We start from the raw sequence: 8948 nt of genomic DNA, 5'->3' as shown, positions 1-8948 counted from the left end.
GGGCTGGGCTCCGCTTAGTCTCCGCCCCTTCCGGGTTCAGCTGCGGCAAGACTCCGCCCTCTGAGGCTCTGCTCAGTTCTCGTCCCTTAGGGCCAAATTACAGCTGGGCCCCGCCCCCTGGGCTGGCTTCCACTTACTTCCCACCTCTTTCTAGCCTGGATATATTTATTAGGTCCCGCCTCTTTGGAGCTAGGTCACGGGTCCTCGGGGACGGCAGGGTGCGGGGGAGGTAACTTTTTTTTTTTTTTTAGACCTGCCCGAGGCTGTTACGGGAGACCTTAGCACGACTAGTCCTAAACTGCGCTCTCTTCTGGGTAGTTTTTCGTGTGGGACTAGGGAATGCAAGGCCAAGGCTCCTGGGAAGGGCAGCTCCCGGCATTCCCTAAAGATTCCATCTTCCTTGAGTGTCATTCAGTCCCTACACTGGCCTAGGGCTGCAGGTCTGTTCCAGCTGCTAGAGAGGTTGAGGCAGAAGGATCCTGAGGTTCAAGGCTTGGTCTGAACTGCAGAGTTCAAGCCCTTCGTGGAATTTATGAGACCTTATCCAGAGTAGCATACAAAAAAAATATACAAATTTAAGGCACTAGGCATTTTGGTAACACTTGTACTTCCAACACTTGAAAAGCTGAGGCAGAGTTGGTGGTGGGTGACACATGCCTTCAATCCCAAAACTCAGGAAGCAGAGGCAGGTGGATCTCTGAGTTCAAATCCAGCCTGGTCTACAGAGTGAGACAGGAGGATTCAGAGTTCAAGTTAGCTGTGGCCTTTAATCTCAGCACTCAGGAGAGAGAAATATCTCCACAGACCTGCCTATAGGCTAATTGGATGGAACCAGGTCTTCAATTACAGTCCCTTTTTCCAAGATGACTCTTGTGTAAAGTTTAAAACAAGAGGGCTGGAGAGATGGCTCAAAGGTTAAGAGCACTGGCCTCTGTTCAATTCCCAGCAAGAATATGGTGATTTACAACCATCTGTAATGAGCTCTGGTGCCCTCTTCTGGTGAGTAGGCATATATGCAGACATAACACTAATAAATCTTTAAAAATGTTGACTAATAAACTATGAATTTATTTAAAAAAAAAACAAGAAACCTGTGAGAATGTAAGTGTTGTTCCTATCCATTTATGGCTGCCCCAGTTAGCTGAGTTACTTCATGAGTAATCCAATAGCCTTGAAGACAATACCCTTCTCAACCGTGACTACTAGGTTTATTTCCACCATTTATGTTCCTAAGAGAAGATCCCTAAACTAAGTAAGCAACTTGTCATTCTGTGTATCAGGAATCATGCTATAATTTGAACACAGAAGAGACAGCCAGGTGGTGGTGGCGCATGCCTTTAATCCCAGCACTCGGGAGGCAAAGCCAGTCCCACCTCCCACACCCCCCACACCCCCCCTCCCCCGTCTTGAGAAAAAAAAAGTTGTGAGACATTGGCTAACAGGGAACAGCCTAAGAATCTAAGAATAGCTGTGTGTGTGTGTGTCTGTAAATAACCCCTCCTCCTGCACTTGGGAGGCTGAGGCAGGGAAGCATGAATTGGAGGCCAGGCTTAGCTACCTGAAAACCTATCTTAAATAAACTAAACTAAAATAAATGTAAGAATATAGCAGGCAAGCCAAGCGGTTATTATCATGCTATAATTTGAACACGGAAGTTATGAGATAGCTGGGTACTGGTGGCACATGCCTTCATGCCTTTAATCCCAGCACTCGGGAGGCAGAGGCAGGTGGATCTCTGTGAGTTCGAGGCCAGCCTGGTCTTCAAGAGCTAGTTCCAGGACAGGAACCAAAGCTCGAAAAATCAAAACAAAAAAAAGAGGCAGAGGCAGGCCGATCTCTGTGAGTTCGAGGCCAGTTTGATCTTGAGTTAGTTCCAGGCCAGAACCCAAAGCTATGGAGAAATCTTGTCTCAAAAAAAAAAAAAAAAAAAAAAAAAGAACAAACAAAGAATATAGCAGGCTGGGCATGGTAGTGAACACCTATAATCCTGTCACTTGAGAATTGGACGCGGGGACTGCTGAAAGTTCAAGGCCAGCCTGGACTATCTAACACCACATCTCAAGCACTGATACCCCTTAACCCTGGATACAAAAATGTGGTGGACGTAAGAAGATTCTACTGTCCAGAAAGCTAAGCTATGATGTCTAAGAAATAGGTCTGTCCCCTGCATGCTCTAAGCCTCACTGGGAAGGGCTCTGGCTGAGAAGTCTGGCTGGGAGGATACTGGGAAAACATTTGTGTCCCTCACTAATGGAATTGATACCACTCTCTGCCTCCTCTCCCCAACTCTAGAGAATAAGGACATCCCATCTACCTGTCCAGAACAGAAATGACACAGAGGCTGATGCAAAAAACATAGAGCCAGCGCCAAGCCTGGATGGCCCCAGACTTAGTCTGGGAGAAGTGACTCCATTTTTATTTCACCCCCTGCTGTGAAACTTCCTGTTACTTGCCCCTGACTTACCTCACTGCTACTGTCCCCACCTGGCGGAGCATACAGGTGCCACCTGGCGGAGCATACAGGTACTTCTTCTGGTCTCAGGGCAGATAGTGTGGCAATGGCACCACATATATTGCCCTAAAATTCCATGTAGAATAAATTTGTGTGTGAGGAATTGTCTGTCATGTGAAGTTTTGGTTTTTTGTTTGTTTCTCTGTAATAGCCCTCGGTGAGCCTCTTGCTTTGGTTTTTTTTTTTTTTTTTTTGGTTTTGGTTTTTTGAGACAGGGTTTCTCTGTGGCTTTGGAGCCTGACCTGGAACTAGCTCTGTAGACCAGGCTGGTCTCGAACTCACAGAGATCCACCTGCCTCTGCCTCCCAAGTGCTGGGATTAAAGGCGTGCGCCACCACTGCCCGGCTGAGCCTCTTGCTTTGGTAAAGTGACTGTCCCTTCACAGTTGATGCCTGTGTCCAGAGCCTCGCATGCTTCTACAGAGTTTCATGCCTTGGAGCTGGCTGCGCCTCTAGCCCAGCCTGGTGCAGAGTTTTGATAGATTCATCCAGACTGCCTTTCAAAAAAGGGGGAAGGGTTTTTTTAATTAATTAATTTATTTATTCAAGACAGGGTTTCACTAAGTAGCTAGGCTAACCTCAAATCCTGAGATCTGTTGACCTCTGCTGGGATTAAAGGCACATGTTTTATTTCTTAATTTTTTTTTTGATTTTAAACAATACTCATTTTTTTTAAATTTATTATATACACAGTGTTCAGCCTCCATGTATGCCTGCAGGCCAGAAGAGGGCACCAGATCCATTACAGATGGTTGCTAGCCACCATGTGGTTGCTGGGAATTAAACTCAGGACTTCAGGAAGAGCAGTCAGTGCTCTTGACCTCTGAGCCATCTTTCCAACCTTTTTTTTTTTTTTTTTTTGGTTTTTTGAGACAGGGTTTTTCTGTAGCTTTGGAGCCTGTGCTGGAACTACCTCTTGTAGACCATGCTGACCTCGAACTCACAAAGATCCACCTGCCTTCCGAGTGCTGGGATTAAAGGCGTGAGCCACTACTGCCTGGCTATTTCTTAATTTTAAAGATTATGCTTACTTATTTTGTATGTGTGAGTTTCCACTTTTGTATGCCATTGTCATGTGTTTGGAGGTCAGAGGGCAGCTTTCTTTCTTTCTTTTTTTTTTTTTTTTTGGTTTTTCGAGACAGGGTTTCTCTGTGGCTTTGGAGCCTGTCCTGGAACTAGCTCTGTAGACCAGGCTGGTCTTGAACTCACAGAGATCCGCCTGCCTCCACCTCCCGAGTGCTGGGATTAAAGGCCTGCGCCACCATTGCCCAGCCAGAGGGCAGCTTTCATGAGTAGGTTTTATCATGATGTGGGTTCCTGGAACCAAACTCTAGTCGTGGGAAGAGCGCTTGCTGACCTGGCCTGGCTTACTGGTTTAGTTTACTATCTTTTCTTTCCTCCTCCTCCTCCTCGTCCTCCTCCTCCTTCTTCTTTTAGAGGTGAGTGTAGCTCAAGATGGGTTCAAGCTCCTAATCCCAGGCCCAAAGTGAAGACACATACCATTAAATCCCAGCACTCAGGAGGCAAGTGGAGCTCTGAATTCCACACCAGCCCACGTGTACAGATCAAGTTGCCGTCAGCCAAGGCTATGTGGTGATATCTTGTCCAAAAACAACAAAAAGATCTTTATATCAAGGGCCCAGGTGACGGTAACAATCTTTGATGTCCAGGCTCCAAATAGTGGAAGGATAGGGCTACTTACTGTCCCTCTGACCTCCTCAGGCCGGCCACACTTTGAGAATGGTGACAGGGGCCTGCCATCCCAGCACTTGGAAGGTGGAGACAGGAGGATCAGAAGTTAAAGGCCAGACTGGTCCTGGCTCAAACAAAACAGCAACAAATTAAATAGAAAAAAAAAAATCTTAGCAAAGCTTGCGGAATGAAAACTAAGCGTATCTTCTCCGCTGAGACAAAGTTCATCCCTCTGTCAGTAATCATTAGCTGTTTCTTGTGACCCAAATTCGATCTCACCAGTGCAAGCCCAGCGAAAAGACACAGATGGACCTGGACTGCCCAGGCTCTCCCGTCTTTCCATGGGAGCCTCTGCCACATTGTTAAGCCCTAGGCCTAGAAAAATGTTCCCATTCTTCCTCTTGGCTCGCTTTCTCTTGAACAGCTCCATAACAGTACCTGTAGACTCGCTCTCATTTTCTGGATGGTTTGGTGTTTATCCCCTGGAAGTGGAGACTGTGTTATTGTGTCTGTGTTTCTGGGCCATTGTGTCTGACTATGTAGCCAGATTTCTTTTTCTTTCCTCCTTTCTCTTTCTTTCTTTCTTTCTTTCTTTCTTTCTTTCTTTCTTTCTTTCTTTCTCTTCCTTCCTTCCCTTTCTTTCTTTCCTTCCTTCCCTTCTTTCTTCTTTTCCTCTTTCTTTTTTATTTTTAAATAAAGTGTTCTTTTTAATTTATTATGTATATAGGGTTCTTTCTGCATATATACCTACAGTCCAGAAGAGGGTGCCAGATTTCATTACAGATGGCTGTGAGCCACCATGTGGGTGCTAGGAATTGAACTCAGGACCACTGAGCCATCTCTCCAGCCTCTCTTTTCCTCTTTCTTGTGTGCAGCACACGTGTGATGGTCAGAGGACAACTTGCGGGAGTTACCATCTCCTTCCACCATATGGGTCCAGGGGATTGGACTCAGGTCACCAGGCTTGATGGTGAGCACCTTTACCTGCTGAGCCATCTCCCCAGTTCCCTGTTTTTAGCTTCCTGTTAACATATTGTTATATTTACTTTCTATTTTTTTTTTTTTTTTTGAGACAGGGTTTTCCCGCTTAGCCTTGACTGTCCTGGAACTCACTCTGTAGACCAGGCTGCCGTGTCTCACCTTTGTGAGAACTGGGATTAAAGGCGTGTGCCGACATGTCCAGTTTACTCCTCCAGATTGTAAATCATGTGAGCTGGACTCGGGAGGCAGAGGCGTGCGGATCTCTGAGAGTTCGAGGTCAGCCTGATCTACAAGAGCTAGTTCCAGGACAGTTTCCAAAACTACAGAGAAACCCTGTCTCAAAAAAAAAAAAAAGGTAAATATGTGTAAAAAGAGAAGTTCAAGGTCATTTATAGCTGTGGAGTTTGAGGTTGTGCTGGGATACAGGAAACTCATGTTTCTTGGGTAGGGTTTTTTCCTTCCTTTCTTTTTCCTTCCTTCCTTTCCTTCCTTCCTTCCTTCCTTCCTTCCTTCCTTCCTTCCTTCCTTCCTTCCTTCCTTCCTTTCTTTCTTTTTGAAGTACTCTCCCTAAGAAGCCGAGGTTGATTGGGCAGTAGTGGCGCACGCCTTTAACCCCAGCACTTGGGAGGCAGAAGCAGGTGGATCTTTGTGAGTTTGAGGCCAGCGTGGTCTAAAGCTACAGAAAAATCCTGTCTCGATAAACAACAACAACAACAAAAAGCCCAGGTTGGCCTTGAACTTGAGATGGTATTCTGTCTCAGTTTATAGAGAGGACCTCAGGCCCTGTGTGCCACCCTCAGATTAGTGAAATTTTTTAACTCTTGCTGAGAAGTTTCTTGCAGTCAATGGTGATTAATACTCATAATTTTGTCAACATCCTAGAATAAGAGACTGGAGTTCTCAGTCCTAAATGGGATGTCTATATAGCCTATGCACCTTCAAGACTCAGTGTTCTTTGCAGAATATGGGGGAAAATGATCGTACAGGGCAGAGAGTGGATGGCTCAGGACACAACAGGGCATCTACATCTATGAGCCCACAATGACAGGGACAGTATGCACAAGACCCGGAAAAGTTCAAGTCAAAATTCCAGCACAAGTCCCACCCTTAGCTGAGGAGCTAGAGGCTGCTGATGGCTACAGGAGAGGGAAGGGCAGCTTTTTTTAGGTAGGTCCCACCTGAGAGGCTACTATTGCTCTGGTAGATGGCCCTACAACCATGCACATACAGGCAGCACTAAATGGACCTAGTGGGAAAAACAACAACAACAACAACAACAACAACAAAAATCAAAACTCAAACAAACAAAAGACCCAATGTAATTCAAGAGGGTGGCCTTGATCAAAACATTCACATGCAAGTATACAATTCTCAAACAATAAAAAGATATGTATCTTTATTCTGCCTTTAGGAATACATCTTTAAATTTTTTATTTTATTATTATTATTATCTTATTTTATTTATTTATTTATTTATTTTGGTTTTTTGAGACAGTGTTTCTCTGTGGCTTTGGAGCCTGTCCTGGAACTAGCTCTGTAGACCAGACCAGGCTGGTCTCGAACTCACAGAGATCAGCCTGCCTCTGCCTCCCTAGTGCTGGGATTAAAGGCGTGCGCCACCATCGCCCAACCTTCTTTGTAGCTTCGGAGCCTGTCCTAGAACTAGCTCTTGTAGATCAGGCTGGCCTCGAATTCGAAGATCCGCCCGCCTCCCGAGTGCTGGGATTAAAGGTGTGTGCCACCACCGCCTGGCTTATTTTATTTTTAAAAGATGGCTGTGGTGCTGCACTGCTTTAATCCCAGCAGAGGCAGAATCAAAAGAGAGACTTTTTTTTTAAATCAATAAAAAAAAAAAAAAGGAAAGAAAGGCAAAGCAGTCAGGAGCACGGGGATTTCAATAAAAAAAAAATCCTTGTGAAAATCTGCCAAAGTTCTCTGATTCCTTAGTTGGGCTAGGAGATCCGAAAGGATTCTCAATGCGGAAATGACGGTGTCGCTCCAGGGCTTGGTGCTTGCAGCCCTAGAAGCAGGTTTCCACTGCGTCATGGCAGAAGATGCCTGGCTGTTGGAACTCTAGAGACTTTTCACTTGGCTTCTGGCCTCCAGAGTTCCAGGTTCCGCATGGTTCCCTTTTCCTTCCACCCTGGACTGGTCTGACTCTGAGTCTTCCCTTTGCACTAGGGGACTGTCCACGTGTCCCGTTTTCGGAAATTCTCTGTAACACTTTAATGTCCCTATTCTCAGCATTCAGGAGGTCAGGGTAGGAGGCTCGTGAGTTCGAGGTCAGCCTAGGCTACATGGTAAATCCAGGTCAGCACTGTTTCAAAAAGCCTAAAAAAGGAAAAAAAAAATCAGAACAAAACAAACAAATGCAAGCTAGCTTGTTTTCAGAGTTTCGTGTCTCTCGGGCTGGCCTCAGACTTGTTATATAGTCCAGGATGACTTGAATTTCTCCCCTTGCCTCCAACTCCTGGGACCACAGACCAGGTCCGGTCTGTATCTAGAATTTGGACCACCACAGTTTTCTTTTCTTTTTTCTTTTTTATTTCTTTTTTTGAGACAGGGTTTCTCTGTGGTTTTGGAGCCTGTCCTGGAACTAGCTCTTGTAGACCAGGCTGGTCTCGAACTCACAGAGATCCGCCTACCTCTGCCTCCCGAGTGCTGGGATTAAAGGCATGTGCCACCACCGCCCGGCTACGGCACCACCGCCCGGCACCACAGTTCTTTAATATAAAATGCTTCTGGTGGCCTAACAGAGGGATCACAAAATCCCAAGCTGCGGACAGTAGGAGGTAATACTTGGTTCCTGGAGCGTTTGTGGGGAACTTTAGGGGTGTCTACCTAAGAGTTGGATAAGTTCCCATTTCAATTAGAAAAGCACGTGACAATGGCTGGAGGTGACGCACCCCACGGCGCACTCAGGCCTGAGGGTGATCCGAGTATGGATCTTGTCTCTGAACTCACGAGAAGGAAAAAGCTCCTGAAAACATCCAAGGACCACTCGTGCACCACCCGCTGGGAAGTCACCGGGGACACGCGCAATCCCAGAGAGGCTGCCGCACGGGGTGCTTTGGGGTCTCCTGCCCGAGCCAGCTTCGCTGTCCTCTGTGGCCACTGATTTCGTGCTGACTAATGCCAAGGGTCAGCAGTGACTGCTCTTCCGAAACGCATGCGGAAAAAAAAAGTTTTGATGTGAAGAGGAAAAACAAAAAAACCCGGGAAACTCTGTCACTTGGATCCCGGGTACCAAAGTCAGCAGGGAAGGGAGGAGAGGGGGGGCCTTAGGGACAGGACTCGATTTAAGAGGAAGAGAAAGGAAAGAGAACGGAAGGCGCAGCTAGCACATCCTCTTAACCGCCCCGGAGGGCACGGCCGCCCTGAGGCTGTCTTTGGAGAAATCCATCCCTCCGTGTCAATCAGTTTCATCCAGCGTTGCGATTGGCTGGTGGCTTCCTTGGTCCCCCGCGCCCACCTCCTACTTGCATGGGGTTTACTTCCCCAAAGTACACGGGCCCCACCTTGTGGATCAACCGCTCCTGCCTGAACCGCGGGTTTCCGCCCAGAGGAAGATATGTAAGCCAATGAGAGCGGTTGTGTACAGGTATTGGCTTGTCTGGGTGTCGCTCACAGGGCATCCCGCCCTCGTTTTCACGATCGACTTAAGTATTGGTGAGACTTCATGTCCATCTGGGCTCTGGATCCCGTAATCATAGGCAGATGAGGCAGCCACTCAGGAGTCCGGCCCCTGGATGAAAGTACCATCC

The sequence above is a fragment of the Microtus pennsylvanicus genome, chromosome 11 (genome assembly GCF_037038515.1).
Source record: "Microtus pennsylvanicus isolate mMicPen1 chromosome 11, mMicPen1.hap1, whole genome shotgun sequence".
NCBI lineage: Eukaryota > Metazoa > Chordata > Mammalia > Rodentia > Cricetidae > Microtus > Microtus pennsylvanicus.
The sequence above is the reverse complement of the archived record's forward strand: the minus strand, read 5'-3'. Positions refer to the sequence as shown.